This window comes from Gorilla gorilla, chromosome 18 (genome assembly GCF_029281585.2).
Source record: "Gorilla gorilla gorilla isolate KB3781 chromosome 18, NHGRI_mGorGor1-v2.1_pri, whole genome shotgun sequence".
Classification (NCBI taxonomy): Eukaryota; Metazoa; Chordata; class Mammalia; order Primates; family Hominidae; genus Gorilla; species Gorilla gorilla.
This window is the reverse complement of record NC_073242.2, coordinates 7,095,993-7,111,812: the sequence shown is the minus strand read 5'-3', so window position 1 is coordinate 7,111,812 and position 15,820 is coordinate 7,095,993. Positions and strand designations below refer to the sequence as shown.

At 48.0% G+C, this 15,820-nt stretch overlaps 1 protein-coding gene across 10 annotated transcripts in view; it reads right to left on the bottom strand.

The window, feature by feature from the left end:
- The window catches only part of NAA60 (N-alpha-acetyltransferase 60, NatF catalytic subunit), a 43,011-nt gene that overhangs the window by 21,866 nt on the left and 5,325 nt on the right, over positions 1-15,820 (bottom strand). Inside the window, exon 1 of one of the 10 annotated variants that reach the window (XM_055365128.2) lies at positions 6,623-6,805. The exons of 8 other annotated variants lie outside the window; for them this stretch is intronic. The gene's annotated coding sequence lies outside the window, so the exon portion shown is untranslated. Of the gene's footprint in view, positions 1-6,622; positions 6,806-15,820 lie in introns of those variants that run through there. One more of the 10 variants, XM_055365131.2, reaches the window with a different exon arrangement.

Genomic DNA, 15,820 nt, shown 5'->3' with positions numbered 1-15,820 from the left:
CTGATAGGTTGTGCCTGGAATATATTTCCTAACTCAGATTGAGTGAATGGGTCAACCTGTTTGGTTTAAAAACAAAACAACAACAAAACTACCTGTAAATAATACCAGGTTTGGGGGCAGATGGGAATCAAATGATAGTAAAACGTATTTACTTGAACAGCATTCTTGACTAACACCCAAGACTGGACCCTGTTTAAGGCTCAACCAATAATCTGTCTGTTCTCGGAGAGAAAACTTAAGGCTACAGGAAACCCTCTGTACTGCCTAGGAAGCAGCGGGCGAGATGGACACAGCAGCTCCTCAGTTTAAAAGGAGAAAGCCCAGCAAGAGAGGGTCGGGTTTCAGAGCACTTCCTGTCCCCGCTTGCCCCTCCCTGGCTTCTTCCCTTTCCCTCACCATCTGCTGGGTTTTGTTGCCTTTTTGCTTTTTACTCTCTGCTTCTCTGGGTTTGCACTTAAGATCCTCTGGAATCAAATAACTATCAAATATAAATCTAGCTGGGCGTGGTGGCTCACACCTGTAATCCCAGCACTTTGGGAGGCCGAGGCAGGCAGATCACTTGAGGTCAGGAGTTCCAACATGGGGAAACCCCATCTCTACTAAAAATGCAAAAATTAGCCGGGCATGGTGGCTGTAATCCCAGCTACTTGGGAGGCTGAGGCAGGAGAATCGTTTGAACCCAGGAGGCGGAGGGTGCAGTGAGCCGAGACTTCATCACTACACTCCAGCCTGGGTGACAGAGTGAGACTCTGTCTCAAAAAAAAAAATAAAATAAAATAAAAGTAATCCAAATTTCTGCCTGAATCTGCCCCAGCAATTGCGGCAGACGGTTTCATTCTGTATCACTTGTTTCTGTATTACTGGATCTTTTTTTTTGCAATAACCTTGGGTTGTTTTTATTATCAGAAAAAAGTGAACATGTTGTATGTCAAAATTACGAACACACACATAGATTCCTTTCTCTAAGAGACAGGATCTCACTATGTTGCCTAAGCTGGTCTCAAACTTTAGGGTTCAAGGGATCCCTCAACCTCAGCCTCCCAAATAGCTAGGATTACAGGCACAAGCCACCAAGTCTAGGTTGAATTTTTTTTTTTTTTTTTAAAGTAGAGACTGGGTCTCCCTATGTTGTCCAGGCTGGTCTCCAACTCCTGGACTCAAAGGATCCTCGTACCTCAGCCTCCCAAGTAGCTGGGATTACAGGTCTCAGCCACTGCATCCGGGCCAGTTTGCATTTTTTTTTTTTTTTTAACACAGGGTTCACTCTGTCACTCAGGCTGGAGTGCAGTGGCACGATCTTGGCTCACTGCAACCTCCACCTCCTGGGCTCAAGTAATCCTCCTGCCTCAGCCTCCGCAAGTAGCTGACAGTACAGACATTGAGTTACTACACCCAGGTAATTTTTGTTTTTTTTTTGTAGAGACGGGGTTTCACCATGTTGGCCAGGCTGGTCTCTACTCCAGAGCTCAAGTGATCCACCTACCTTGGCCTCCCAAAGTGCTAGGATTATAGGCATGAGCCACCGGGCCCGGCCTCAGCTTGCATTTTTATATTAAAATAACCTCACAGGCTGTTTTTAGTTAGCAACAACCTGGGTATTTAATAGTGTGTTTTCAAATTATGAGTAGTATTACCCATTTTGATGTAAAATAGACTCAGCACTGACTCCGAAACTCTGTGCCTTGGAGTAGCATGGTGGTTTGTGCACTCATCCCGGAAATAAATCTTCTAAATACAGAGTCAAAGTCGCAAAGAAACAAAGAGGAGGCTGTGGACAAGGGAGGCCAAGCAGCCTGTATTCCTACATAACCATTAAAGAACAATTTGCGTGGCTATATAAAATCTAATTTAAAAAAATATTTAGAAATTTTAAGACAACCATTTCAAAAAAACATTTAAAAAACGCATTTTCCTTTTCTTGAGAAAGGGGAGTCCTTTCAGGCCTTTGTTTTAAATTTGTCAAAGTAACCCATGTTCATAGTAAAGTAAGAATTCATGTGCAAGACAAAGCAAAAATTCCGAATCCTGTACGCGCCCCATCCCTAGTATAGTTACTATTAGTGGTTTCTTGTGCTTACAACAAGAAAAACGCTTTTCTTAATAGGGGAGGGCTTGCCTGGTAAGGGGCCCATGGGTCTTCTGGCGTTGGGGATGTACAGGTTATGTTCATGCCATGTCAACTCATTGAGCAGTGCACTTTTCTGTGTGTATACATCAATGAAAAGGTTAAAAATGGGAGGCCAGAGGAGATGCAAAGTAATCTGAAACTAAGTAGAAAGAGAAGGGCAGCAAGTGACAGACTAGCAAGACATTCTGAATGTAACAGACTCTGGAAAGAATAATCTCTGAACAGTTTACGGCAGGAGTCAAAATGAGCTATCTTCTAGAAAGAAATAAGTATGGAACAGCATTCAACAGAACATCCATGAACACCAAAGGAATGAGGGAAATATTGTTGCATTAACATTTTCCAGAAAAGAGCCCTTTTTGGTACCTAACGGAGAATTACCCACCTACTATTTTATAAAATGAAATTATTTTCTTCAATAGTTGTTTTCAAGATGGGCCCCAGTGTCAATACTTTGCTGGCCAAATCGACCCTATTTCAGGAATACAGTAAACAAAAAAAGAGAAACGCCATTTGTTTTTTAATAACAATAACTATATCACAAAAAATAGCACTGAAAGATTTTTTTTTTTTTTTTTTTTTTGGATATAAGGTCTGGCTCTATCACTCCGGCTGGAATGCAGTGGCACCATCTCAACTTACTGCAACCTCCACCTCCTGGGCTCAAGCCATCCTCCCACCTCAGTTTCCCAAGTAGCTGGGATGACAGAAGCGCATCACCATGCCTGGCTAATTTCCGTATTTTTTTAGAGATGGAGTTTTGCTATGTTGCCCAGGCTGCTCTCGAACTTGTGAGCTCAAGCGATCTGCCCACTTGGCCTCCCAAAGTGCTGGGCCCCTGTGCCTGGCCAAGAATATTTTTTTAACATTGTTTGTCAAACATGAGAAAATGCCTTTCTTTTGTTTTTCTGTGGAAGCAAAGGGAACATTTCTCAAACATTTGTTCTGCATGTCTGTCCACAACCACCTCCTCTTCATTGCAACTTTAAATCTGTGTTTAGAATGTTTATTTCTGGCTTCAAAGCACAAAATACATGCTATTCCAAGTGTATGGGGGTTTAAGAGTCCATTTTGGGGCAAAATGGATAATTTCACTCCTAACTTGAAGAGACATTGCAACATCTCTAAGCTGTCGCACTCATAGCCAGTTCTCGCGATGGCTTCTCCCTGGCTGAGATAGAGATGGGGAATCCCGTCTGAGCTGCTGACAAGGTGGGACTAGGGAGTGGCCCTTGTTTGCTTCCCTCTATCTGACCATCTCAGCTTAGAGCTGTGGCACCTTGGGGTGACTGGCACCTCTCTGCCCACCTCCGCAGTTGGGGACGCTGGCTCCATTAAGCAGCATTCACTGTTGACAAGGACCCCAAACCACTTCCTGCAGAAAGCCCTGGCTCCCCCGGTTCAGACCCCCTTCCTATCATTCCCACAAGCACTACGCAAATGCCTTAGTCTTCATAGCAGAATGTTAATCCTATTACATGCCCGTTTGGTTTTCAAACACAGGTCTCTCTTTAATCAGCAGTGTAAGATATCTGGGCTTCAGATAAGTCCTGAACTGTCCTGCCAGCCTCCCATCAGAGGTCATGCTAAAAAGAATGATATAGAGCCTGGCAAACTGTCTCACTCCTGTAACCCCAACGACTGAGGAGGCTGAGGTTGGAGGATGGCTTGAGGCCAGGAATTTGAGACCAGCCCAGGTGATACAGCAAGACTCCGTCTCTAAACATATATACATACATACATACATATCAAAATAATGATATGTAGGGAAGGAGTCCTGACCCTGGATCATTCTTTGCACTTCAAGGCACACAACTATTTGCTGAATCAAATTCTGCATTTGAACTTAGCCAGAAAGAGACCCAGGACTTTCAGCATCTTTTTGCAGATCAGCATTTTCCTTGAAAGCACTTCACATGGACATAAGCAGAACCAGCTTCGATGCAGGGTCCACACCCCAGTCTTCCTTTCTGCAAACCAGGAAAACAGGTGTAAAAGCCATGAGGGCGGGCTGGATGCAATGGCTCACACCTGTAATCCCAGAACTTTGGGAGGCTGAGGCGGCGGATCACTTGAGGTCAGGAGTTCAAGACCAGCCTGGCCAACATGGCAAAACCCCGCCTCCACCAAAAATACAAAAAAATTAGCTAGGCATGGTGGCACATGACTGAAATCCCAGCTACTCGGGAGGCTGAAGCAGGAGAATCACTTGAGTTCGGGAGGTGGAGGTTGCGGTGAGCTGAGATTACGCCACTGCATTCTAGCCTGGGCGACAGAGTGAGAACCTATCTCCAAAAAACAACAACGACAACAAAAAAACAAAAACAAACAGTCATGAGGGCTTCGTGGATTCCTTCCAGAAAGAGATGGATAGGGGAGATAATGGAGATGACGCAGATGTGGAGGAGCTGCCATTTAAGAAAACAGTGTCTGATAAACAGCCAGCTTTCTATTCAAGTGAGAGATGTCACCAAGCAAATGGGAACTCTGGGCTATTTCAGCAGAGCAAGGCCATGCACTGCCCTAACTCAGAGGGCTGAAGCCTCTTCTCTGCATCTATCTGTTCCCCATGGCTGCAATGTGACCATTCTGGATTCTGTATCCACCTGGTCTAACCACCGCTAACAGGTACACCCCGTCTCCAGTTACGAGCACCCAGTTAGCAAGGACAGGGCACAATCCCTCCTGGTCTCCTTTTAGGTGTAAGTATCTTTTATCTTTCAAATCTCCTCACATCCAGGAACTTTCTTCCATTCTAATCTGAAGCATGCTGTTGCTAAGCAACCCAGATAAGTCACATCTAAAGATACTCTCCATACTGTCCCAGAGTGGGCCTGGTCAAAACAAACACGGCGACAAAGTCACTTCAAGTTACAACCAGGAGAGGCTAAAGATAGGACGTACACAGACCTTTTAAAAAGTTGTCTGTGTGTTTTATTCTGGCATGCTCATACCAGACCATGCCTTGACTTTGCTACTTTCAGTGTAAACCATTGCCACAGAAACCCAGTGTGTCTGCAAGCTCGGTGAGATGAAACTCCAGCAAACCACAGCCCAATCATGCACGCCCCATTCTCCAAGGGCAGATCTGCACATTAATGTAGAAAATCCCACAAGAAGGGAGATGAAGACTAGCCTTCACTGCTGTGATGAACCTGTCTGTTTGGAAAGATAACTGGGACTTATACTGCAGTCTCCCTCGAGTTTCTTCTGGTCTTTAATCTCATCTTCTCTAACTGAACTTAAAGCAGTTCACTGATATGTGTGTATTTATTTGTTTTTGCTCCAGATGCTTTTTAATTCAAAGATGTTGAAGACTCCCCCTCTCCCTGCCTGTGAACACTGACCCATATATCATAGAATTTCTACATCACAGTGCTACATGGACTGCCGCATTTCTAGAGTCGACCTTTGGAGTCACATGACTTTCATGGTTCACTCAGTTAAGCATTAACTAAGGGTTTTATGCCTTCAGTGCCCTGGTAAAAGGCAAACATCTGTACACGGCAATGTTCTCTCCAGTTCTGGCACTCTGATTACCACTCCAGATACCAAAGCGAACTACTCTGTTGGGCTGTTAACCTTTTCTTTCAAGATAAATGAGTGACACAAAAGTGTACGCCTCAAGGACTTGGCAGAGTGAAAACAAACCCACGAAACGGCCAATGTCCACGTTTACTGCAGAGTACCCCTTGCCTGATGTCCAGACCCTGGGTCCTGTCTCCGCTTGGGCACACAGATTTGTGGGTGGTCGTCCAGAGAAGGCCCACCACTTACCCCCAGATTTTCCCAGCAGGACAAACCACAAAAGCTACAGATTCCCTCTACTCCCTGGGAAGTACCCAATCTGGAGAAGAAAGTCGGAGCTGGGGGTGTGGGTTCTGTAGTGCCGGTCTGTAAAGGGCCAGGAACGTAAGGAATTTGTCTTAACAACGAAAGCTGGGAGAATAAGACTAGGAGGAGACCTAGACGGAGCCCCTGGCTTTCGGGAGTTCAGAGGGCAAACAAGTCGCAGATGACTCCAGTCGGCGCAACAAGTACCAAAACAGGCCCGGACCAGGCCAGACGAGAGCGGGGCGAAGGAGCAAATCGCTGACCCGACGGAAATGGCCTGGCCCTTCACCTCGCGCGACACCCCACAGGGTACCCATGAGGACCACCACCCTCTAGTTGCAAATTGTCCCGAGCACTCGTCGCGGGGTCGGACACTGACGCAACCCCCAGGCAGAAGGCCCGACTCCCACCCAGCATGAGAGCCGCGACCTCCTCAACCCTCGTCCCTGGCCAGCGCCCACTTCCCGCCGCCGTCCCCGAAACCGGCTCCCGGGAGGACCGTGCGCCGGGGGCGCGGGCGCGGCTGGGCCTGCCTCACCAGCGCGCTCGTACCCGGTGGGCGCTGGCACCCCTGACCCCGGCGCAGCCTCCCCGCCTACCCCGCCCCCTCGGCGCCCCGCCGCAGGTCCGAGCCCCGGCGGCCGCTCCCCGCCACCTCACCTCGTGGGGGAGCCGGCGGCCGCTGGGGGTGTTGTAGGGCTCAGCGCATCCTGGAGGCGAAGGGAGCCGGGAAGTGGGACCGCGCGGAGCCCGCAACGAGTTATGTAACCGGCAGGGGCCGCAGCCGGGACGGAGGCGGCAGCCCGCGGCACTTCCGCCTCCCGCTCCCGGCCGGCGGCGCAGCCCGGAAGCCCATTGGCCACCGCCCCCACGTGGCCCCGCCCCCTGAGGACGCCGCTGCCGCCATGTTGGGAGCGGGCAGGCTCCGTGCGAAGCCAGGCCCAGAATCCCGTATGCTGGGCCGGCTCCTTCCCTGTCCCGCGCTCCGGGAGGTCGCCGAGACATGGCCGGCCAGACCTCTGGGCTCCCCGGCCTAGCGTGTGCGGACGCCGGTGGCGCGGTTTCCGGGCCGAGGTCCCGCGGCTCTACCGAGTGGCCCCCCGCACAGGCCCTGGCAGGTGCATCCTAAGCTCGCGAGGGCCTGCAGCGCCGGGGCTGGCCAACAACTGAAAGCAGGTGCACGAGGCTGGCTCCTGGCCGACCACCCGGAGCCAGCTGGCAGCACCACCCCGCGACGACACTGGATTCTCAGCCGTCCGATTCTGGCGAAAGGCAGTTTAGGGCTGTCCCTGAGTAAAACAGGCAACTTAAGCTGCCCTCCGGTTGTAGGGGTTCTATAATGCAAGATGTAACGCGAAGTTTTTGTTGTTGAGACAGGGTCTCTGTCTCCCAGCCTGCGGCGCAATCTCGGCTCACTGCAGCCTCCAACTCCTGGCCTCCGCCTCAGTCTCCCAAGTAGCCGAGACTACAGGTGTGAACCACCGTGCCTGGCTAATTAAAAAACAGGTTTTTTGGGTTTTTTGTTTGTTTTTTTGTAGGGATGGGAATGTCATTATGTTGCCCAGGCTGGTCTTGAACCCCTGGCCTCAAGTGATCTGCCCGCCTGGGCCTCCTAAATTACTGGGATTACTGACGTGAGCCACCACGACCAACCTGGGCTGTATATTTCAACTCCGAGCTTTCCAGAATCCAATTTGAAGAGAACTAGTTATAAGATTCGAGTCTTGGCTGGGTGTGGTGGCTCACGCCTATAATTCCAGCACTTCGGGAGGCCGAGGCGGGTGGATCACCTGAGGTCAGGAGTTCCAGACCAGCCTGGCCAACATGATGAAACCCTGTCTCTACTAAAAATACAAAAAAATTAGCCAGGCATGGTGGCATGTGCCCATAATCCCAGCTACCTGGGAGGCTGAGGCAGGAGAATCGTTTGAACCCTGGAGGTGGAGGCTGCAGTGAGCCGAGATTGCGCCACGGCACTCCAGCCTGGGCGACAAAAGCAAAACTCCCATCTAAAAAAAAAAAAAATTTTGAGTCTGCGTGTCAAATTGTCGCCTAGTATCCATTGTCCTACTCTGCCATCTTCTCCTTTTAAAAAATAACTGCTTTATCATCATCTAGTAGTAACAGAATCCCACCCCCTTCAGCAGGCAGATCACCGTCAAGCTAGGCTTTTATTTCTCAGCCTCTCCTGCAGCAGGATCAGGCTGTGTGCCAAAGGTTTCACCAGTGAACAAGAGAGAGCACGATGTTGGCAACTTCTGTGTCATGTGCTTAAAAGAATATTGCTAAATTGTTAACAACTGGTGAAGCGCATTATTCTTTCAAAAATTCAGGAGGTTTGAAATTTTCAAAATAAAAGATGGGGTTAAAAAAAAAAAAAGGAAATTGCTCGCTCTTTACTTCCTCTCCCCTTTCCCACTGGCTAGAAGATGGATGCCGTGGGGAGCCCAATCAATCATAAAAACAGGCAAAACTCAGGTGCCTGCTACTCAGTGCAGTCTGCGGTCCAGGAGCAGCGGCATCACCTGGGAGCTTGCTAAAAATGCAGAACCTCAGGACTCAGTTGGACTGAGTCAGAATGGGCACTTAATTCAGAATCTGTATTCAACAAGACCCCCATGTGAGTAACAAGCACAGTAGAGTTTGAAAAAACACTCCCTAAGTAACAACAGAGTAACAACATTCTATTGTTTCCACGGGGTGTGTGTTTGTTTTGAGACCGTGCCCGGCTGTTTCCAGGGTTCTAAATACAGCACCGTTAAGATGAACTGGCAAACAGAACGGCACGCACATCCCTTCAAACTTTACTCTTTTTTTGGGCAGGGTGTGGTGGCTCATGCCTGTAATACCAGCACTTTGGGAGGTCAAGTCGGGTGAATCATGAGGTCAAGATATCGAGACCATCCTGGCCAACATGGTGAAACCCCGTCGCTACTAAAAATACAAAAATTAGCTGGGCATAGTGGTGCGTGCCTGTAATCCCAACTACTAAAAGGCTGAGGTGGGAGAATCGCTTGAACTCAGGACGTGGAGGTTGCAGTGAGCCGAGATCGCGCCACTGTACTCCAGTCTGGGACAGAGCAAGACTCCTTCTCAAAACAAAACAAAGAAACCCAAAACTTGGGCCGGGTGCAGTGGCTCACACCTGTAATCCCAGCACTTTGGGAGGCCAAGGCAGGCAGATCACGAGGTCAGGAGATCAAGACCATCCTGGCTAACACGGTGAAACCCCGTCTCTACTAAAAATACACAAAAATTAGCCGGGCGTGGTGGCAGGCGCCTGTAGTCCTAGCTACTTGGGAGGCTGAGGCAGGAAAATGGCGTGAACCCAGGAGGTGGAGCTTGCAGTGAGCTGAGATCACGCCACTGCACTCCAGCCTGGGCGACAGACAGAGCGACACTCCGAATCAAAAAAAAAAAAAAAAAAAACTAAAAACTCTTTTTTGGCCATGCCTGGTGGCTCATGCCTGTAATCCCAGCACTTTGGGAGGCTGACGCGAGTGGATCACTTGAGGTCAAGAGGTTCAAGACCAGCAGACCAGCCTGGCCAACATGGTGAAACCCCATCTCTACTAAAAATAAAAATAAAAAAAAAATTTGCTGAGCATGGTGGTACATGCCTGTAATCCCAGCTATTCGGGAGTCTGAGACATGAGAATGGCTTGAACCCGGGAGGCCGAGGTTGCAGTGAGCCGAGATCGCACCATTGCACTCAAGCCTGGGCAACAAAGTGACAGTCTCAAAAAAGAAAAAAATACTCCTTTAAAACACAAATGAGAAAATAACTCTTTCTCCACGGCTTATGTGTGAGGCATTGTGTTAAACATGTTATGCAAGATCTCATTTATCTTCACAACGGCTCATTCGCTTAGGCACCATGTGTTACTACAGGAGATATTCAAGGTTATTTGTACACTAAAAAAATTCCACCCTTTCTCTTTGTATTTGTGGCACAGACTCTACCCCTTGTTCCAGTGTGTTCCCTAACTGGTTTAACCCATTTAGGTCATCCCAATCTCCCTTGGCTCCGTGATGAGTTCAGAGGACCCCTGCCCAAGCAAGTCAAGCAGAGGGACATCTGCCGGTCACAGGGATGGTTCAGGAATGGGTTGATCACCATCGACTTCAGGGCTGATTGGTCCTCCACCTCTTTGCTTTCATAGTTCCTCTCTCTCTCTTTTTGCTATGTTTGTTTCTTCCACTTGATCTAACAGGCTACTCAGTTTGTGCTGACCATTCTCTCCTTCAGTTTATCTATTAAACTTCTGATTTTTTTTTTTTTAAGCTTTTTGGTTCCAGAAAGTTTTGCTATAATTGAATCTCTCGCAGAAATTCTGTTTCACCAGAACTCCTTATTTATGACAGTCTGTCTGCTCCTTCTCCCTCTGGCTCTAAGGCCTCTTCCAGCATATTATCGCTTTTCTCTTGCCTATTTACTCATGCCTCCTTTCACCCTCTGGCCATGGGTCTAGCACAGACACCTAAAGGCACTCCCAGTGGTGGGAAGCCAGCAGGCTCCTGTAGTGTAGCGACATACCAAGCTGCCAGGTCGTGGCACTTGCCTGTACCCTAAATTCCTACATCTTCAGCTGCACAACCCTCTTTCAGCCTTGGAGATAGGGAGGCAAGTAGGCTTCTCTGGCCCAGGGAGAGCAACAAGCTACCATCTACATGGTCAGCCTCTGCCCTTCCTCTCTGAAGTCCCATGAATCTCCAAGGCCAAGACTGCTCCTGAAATTAAGGCATTTTAATTTTCACCCTAGGCCTCTTCCTGACAATCCCCAGGCTCTCATTTACCCATAGAGGAACTAAGTCCACTATCCAACCCCAGGTGATTCCAACCACCACCTCCCACAAACCCATGCCCTGCTCTGGATCCTGGCCACCAATGACCCTACGCAAGCTCTATTTGGGAAAGGTAGTAGATGGACGGGGTTGGGGCGGGAGGAGGGCAGGGACTGGGGATCAGGTTTCCCCAGTGAAACCTACACATTCAGGTCAAAAACAATATTGCAACTTACAATCTTGTACACAAATCTGCATACGTTCTGATTATTTCCTTAGGGAAAATTCCTAGAATGTTGGTTCAAATTATTATTATTACCTGGGTGCAGTGGCTCACACCTGTAATCCCAGCACTTTCGGAGGCTGAGGCGGGCAGATCACCTGAGGTCGGGAGTTCGAGACCAGCCTGACCAACATGGAGAAACCCCATCTCTACTAAAAATACAAAATTAGCCAGGCGTGGTGGTGCGTGCCTGTAATCCCAGCTACTTGAGAGGCTAAGGCAGAAGAATCGCTTGAACCTGGAAGGCGGAGGCTGTGGTGAGCTATCATGCCATTGCACTCCAGCCTGGACAAGAGTGAAATTCTGTCTCAAAAAAAAAATTTTTTTTTTCATTATTTCATTATTGGAGACAGAGTCTCGCTCTGTTGCCCAGGCTGGAGTGCAGTGGATCTTGGCTCAATGCAGCCTACACGTCCCAGGTTCAAGCGATTCTCTTGCCCCAGCCTCCTGAGTAGATGGGACTACAGGTGCATGCCACCATGCCCAGCTCATTTTTTGTATTTTTAGTAGAGACAGGGCTTCACCATGTTGCCCAGGCTGGTCCTGAACTCCTGAGCTCAGGCAATCTGCCTGCCTCAGCCTCCCAAAGTGCTAGGATTACAGGCGTGAGTAAAATTATTTTTAATTAACCACATTTAACTTTGGAATCAAACCCTAGATTGCCTGCCAGAAAATTTTACCAATTTATTCTCATACCAAGAGTGTGAAGACTCTACACCCACTACAGCAGGGCAAACGGCCCACAGCCTCAGCAACATAGGGGATTAGTCTTTTTTAATTTTTTTGAGACAAGGTCTCACTCTGTCACCCAAGTTGGAGTGCAGTGGCATGATCACGGCTTACTGCAGTGTCGACCTCCTGGTCTCAAGTGATCCTCCCACCTCAGCCTCCCCCGTAGCTGGGACTACAGGCACGAACCACCACACCCGGCTAATTTTTCATTTTTTTGTAGAGACAGAGTCTCACTATGTTGCCCAGGCTGGTCTCGAACTCCTGGTGCAAGTGAGCTGACCACCTTACCTCCCAAAGTGCTGGGATTACTGGTGTGAGCCACCATGCTCAAGCAAGCATTCTTTTTTTTTTTTTTTGAGACGGGGTCTTGCTCTGCCCCACCGGCTGGAGTGCAGTGACACAATCTCGGCTCACTGCAACTTCTGCCTCCTGGGCTCAAGTGATTCTCGTGCCTCAGCTTCCTGAGTAGCTGGGACTACAGGCACCTGCCACCATGCCCGGTTAATTTTTTGTATTTTTAGTAGAGATAGGGTTTCACCATGTTGCCCAGGCTGGTCTTGAATGCCTGAGCTCAGGCAATCTGCCCACCTCAGCCTCCCAAAGTGATAGGATTACAGGCATAAGTAAAATTAGTTTTAATTAACCACATTTAACTTTGGAATCAAACCCTAGATTGCCTGCCAGAAAGTTTTACCAATTTATTCTCATACCAAGAGTGTGAAGACTCTACACCCACTACAGCAGGGCAAATGGCCCACAGCCTCACCAACATAGGGAATTAGTCTTTTTTAATTTTTTTGAGACAAGGTCTCACTCTATCATCCAAGTTGGAGTAAAGTGGCGTGATCACGGCTTACTGCAGCGTCAACCTCCTGGTCTCAAGTGATCCTCCCACCTCACCCTCCCCAGTAGCTGGGAGTACAGGCATGCGCCACCACACCTGGCTAATTTTTTATTTTTTGTAGAGGCAGAGTCTCACTATGTTGCCCAGGCTGGTCTCGAACTCCTGGTGCAAGTGATCTGACCACCTTACCTCCCAAAGTGCTGGGATTCTGGGATTACTGGTGTGGGCCACCATGCTCAGCCAAGTATTCTTTTTTTTTTTTTTTTTTGAGACAGGGTCTTGCTCTGTCCCCCAGGCTGGAATGCAGTGGTGTGGTCTCAGCTCACTGCAATTTCTGCCTCCTGGGCTCAAGTGATTCCGCTGCCTTAGCCTCCCGAGTAGCTGGGACTACAGGCACCTACCACCAAGCCTCACTAGTTTTTGCATTTTTTGTAGAGACGAGGTTTTGCCATGTTGCCCAGGCTGGTCTCCAACTCCTGAGCTCAGATGATCCACCCACCTTGGCCTCCCAAAATGCTAGGATTACAGGCGTGAGCCACCACACCTGGCCAGGTATTATTCTTTACCTTTCTGCAATCTAAGTGAAAAAGGTCTCATTGTTTTAATGCACATTTCTCAGTAAGTTTGATCACCTTTTCTATTTTTGGGGCATTTATATGTCATCTTTTATAATGAGTGTTACAGATGTATCTAACATATTTTGGTTTTGGTTTAACTTGGGGGGGTTTTCTGACAGTAAACATTTTTATTTTTAGAAGTAATGCATGCCTGTGGTAAATTATTTTAAAGCAAAACAAAAGAATACATTGGTGAAAAATAAGTTACCCTCCCTCCAACTCAGTACCCAAGTTCTCCAGCTAACTCATCTCACCATTTTCCTGGTATCCATTCAGAGATATTATTTACATGGACAAGTACTATATTTTCATAAATAAAAGGCGTGCAAGTGAAATGGAGGCTGAGCTTAGATACTGGATTCTTTTCATTTCTTCCTTCCCTATTCTGGGTACAAATGGTGACCAAGGAAATGTGTTATTACACACATCCTGCCTTTGAGGAGTTACGTGATTACAAGACGATCTGATAAGCACTGCAACAGAGGTGTTTGTTGTACAAACAATGGAGCTTCTAGAATGGAACAGAGTAAATGCATTATTTACTAAGTGTCTGCTATACGCTAAACACTGAGTTATAATCCCTCCTGCATGTTCTAATTGACTTCTAACTTACAATGCTTGTACTGTACATTCTAATTTACAATGGCCTTGAAAGTTCAGTATTGTTGCCCTCATTTTACAGATGATGAAACACCCACCCAAGGCTTCTATACCATGCAGAATGATGCCTCTTCTCCACTGGCTGCCCTGAGCACATGCTATGAAGAATGAAAGCCAGGAGACAAAGGAACAAACTAGTTCATCATTAAAACCCGTATGCTTTCCCTTGGATCACAACTTTTTTTTTTTTTTTTTTTTTTTTTTTTTTTTTGAGACGGAGTCTCACTCTGTTGCCCAGGCTGGAGTGCAGTGGCGCGATCTCGGCTCACTGCAAACTCCGCCTCCCGGGGCTCACACCATTCTCCTGCCTCAGCCTCCCGAGTAGCTGGGACTACAGGTGCCCACCACCACGCTCGGCCAATTTTTTGTATTTTTAGTAGAGATGGGGTTTCACCATGTTACCCAGGATGGTCTTGATCTCCTGACCTTGTGATCCGCCTGCCTCAGCCTCCCAAAGTGCTGGAATTACAGGCATGAGCCACTGCGCCCAGCAGGATCACAACTTTCCTGACTCACCCAGAAAGAAATCCACGAGCTTCCAAAACCAGCCTTTCTAGGCAGACCCTGAAAACATTTTTCCCAGGGTCCCAGAAACAAATCATGAACAAACCACTTCATGGCAAGCCCTGTGGCTGGCTGACCAGCCTCTGCTCTGCCTGAGAGGCCTCCAGCCCACCCCAGGAGCACTCCCAGAAGAGCAGAAAAGCTCCATGAGACTGGCACAAGGGACAGTGAATTATCCCAACTCATGGTTCTGAAAGGTTTATTAATGTATGCATGGATCAAAACCCTTTCAGTCAGGAGCCAAATATTTTGCTTCCAAAGAAATTCTTTGGTTCCTTCTTCTTCTTTTTTTTTTTTTTTTGAGATGATGTATTAGTCTGTTTTCACACTGCTGATAAAGACATACCTGAGACTGTGCAATTTACAAAAAAAAGAGGTTTAATGGACTTACAGTTCCACGTGGCTGGGGACCCACAATTACGGTGGAAGGTAAAAGGCATGTCTCACATGGTGGCAGACAAAAGAGAGCTTGTGCAGGGAAACTCCCCTTTTTAAAAACCATTAGATCTCGTGAGACTTACTCACTATCACGACAACAGCATGGGAAAGACCTGCCCACAATTCAATTACCTCCCACTGGGTCCCTCCCATAACATATGGGAATTGAAGATGAGATTTGGGTGGGGACACAGCCAAACCATATCAGATGGGGTCTCGCTCTGTCACCCAGGCTGGAGTGCAGTGGCGCGAACTCAGCTCACTGCAACCTCCATTTCCTGAGTTCAAGCAATTCTTCTTCCTTAGCCTCCTGAGTAGCTGGGACTACAGTTGGGTGCCACCACGCCTGGCTAAATTTTTCTTTTTTTTTCTGAGACAGAGTCTTGCTCTGTCACCCAGTCTGGAGTACAGTGGCGCGATCTAGGCTCACTGCAACTGTCACCTCCCAGGTTCACACCATTCTCCTGCCTCAGCCTCCCAAGTAGCTGGGACTACAGGTGCCCACCACCACGCCCAGCTAATTTTTTGTATTTTTAGTAGAGATGGGGTTTCACCGTGTTAGCCAGGATGGTCTCGATCTCCTGACCTCATGATCCACCTGCCTTGGCCTCCCAAAGTGCTGGGATTACAGAAGTGAGCCACCACGCCCAGCACACCCGGCTACATTTTTGTATTTTTTAGTAGAGATGGGGTTTCAACATGTTGGGCAGGCTGGTCTCGAACTCCTGACCTCCAGAGATCTACCCGCCTCACCTCCTAAAGTGCTGGGATTACAGGCGTGAACCACTGCGCCCAGCCCTTTGGCTCCTTCTTTATGAGTAGATAATGAAAAATAAATTTTTAACAAAAGAAATTCTCCTTTGGTATAAAATGATGCAAGTGTGTAAGACGGATCACCACAGATGATACTGCTTCCTTTGATTAGAACCAAACCA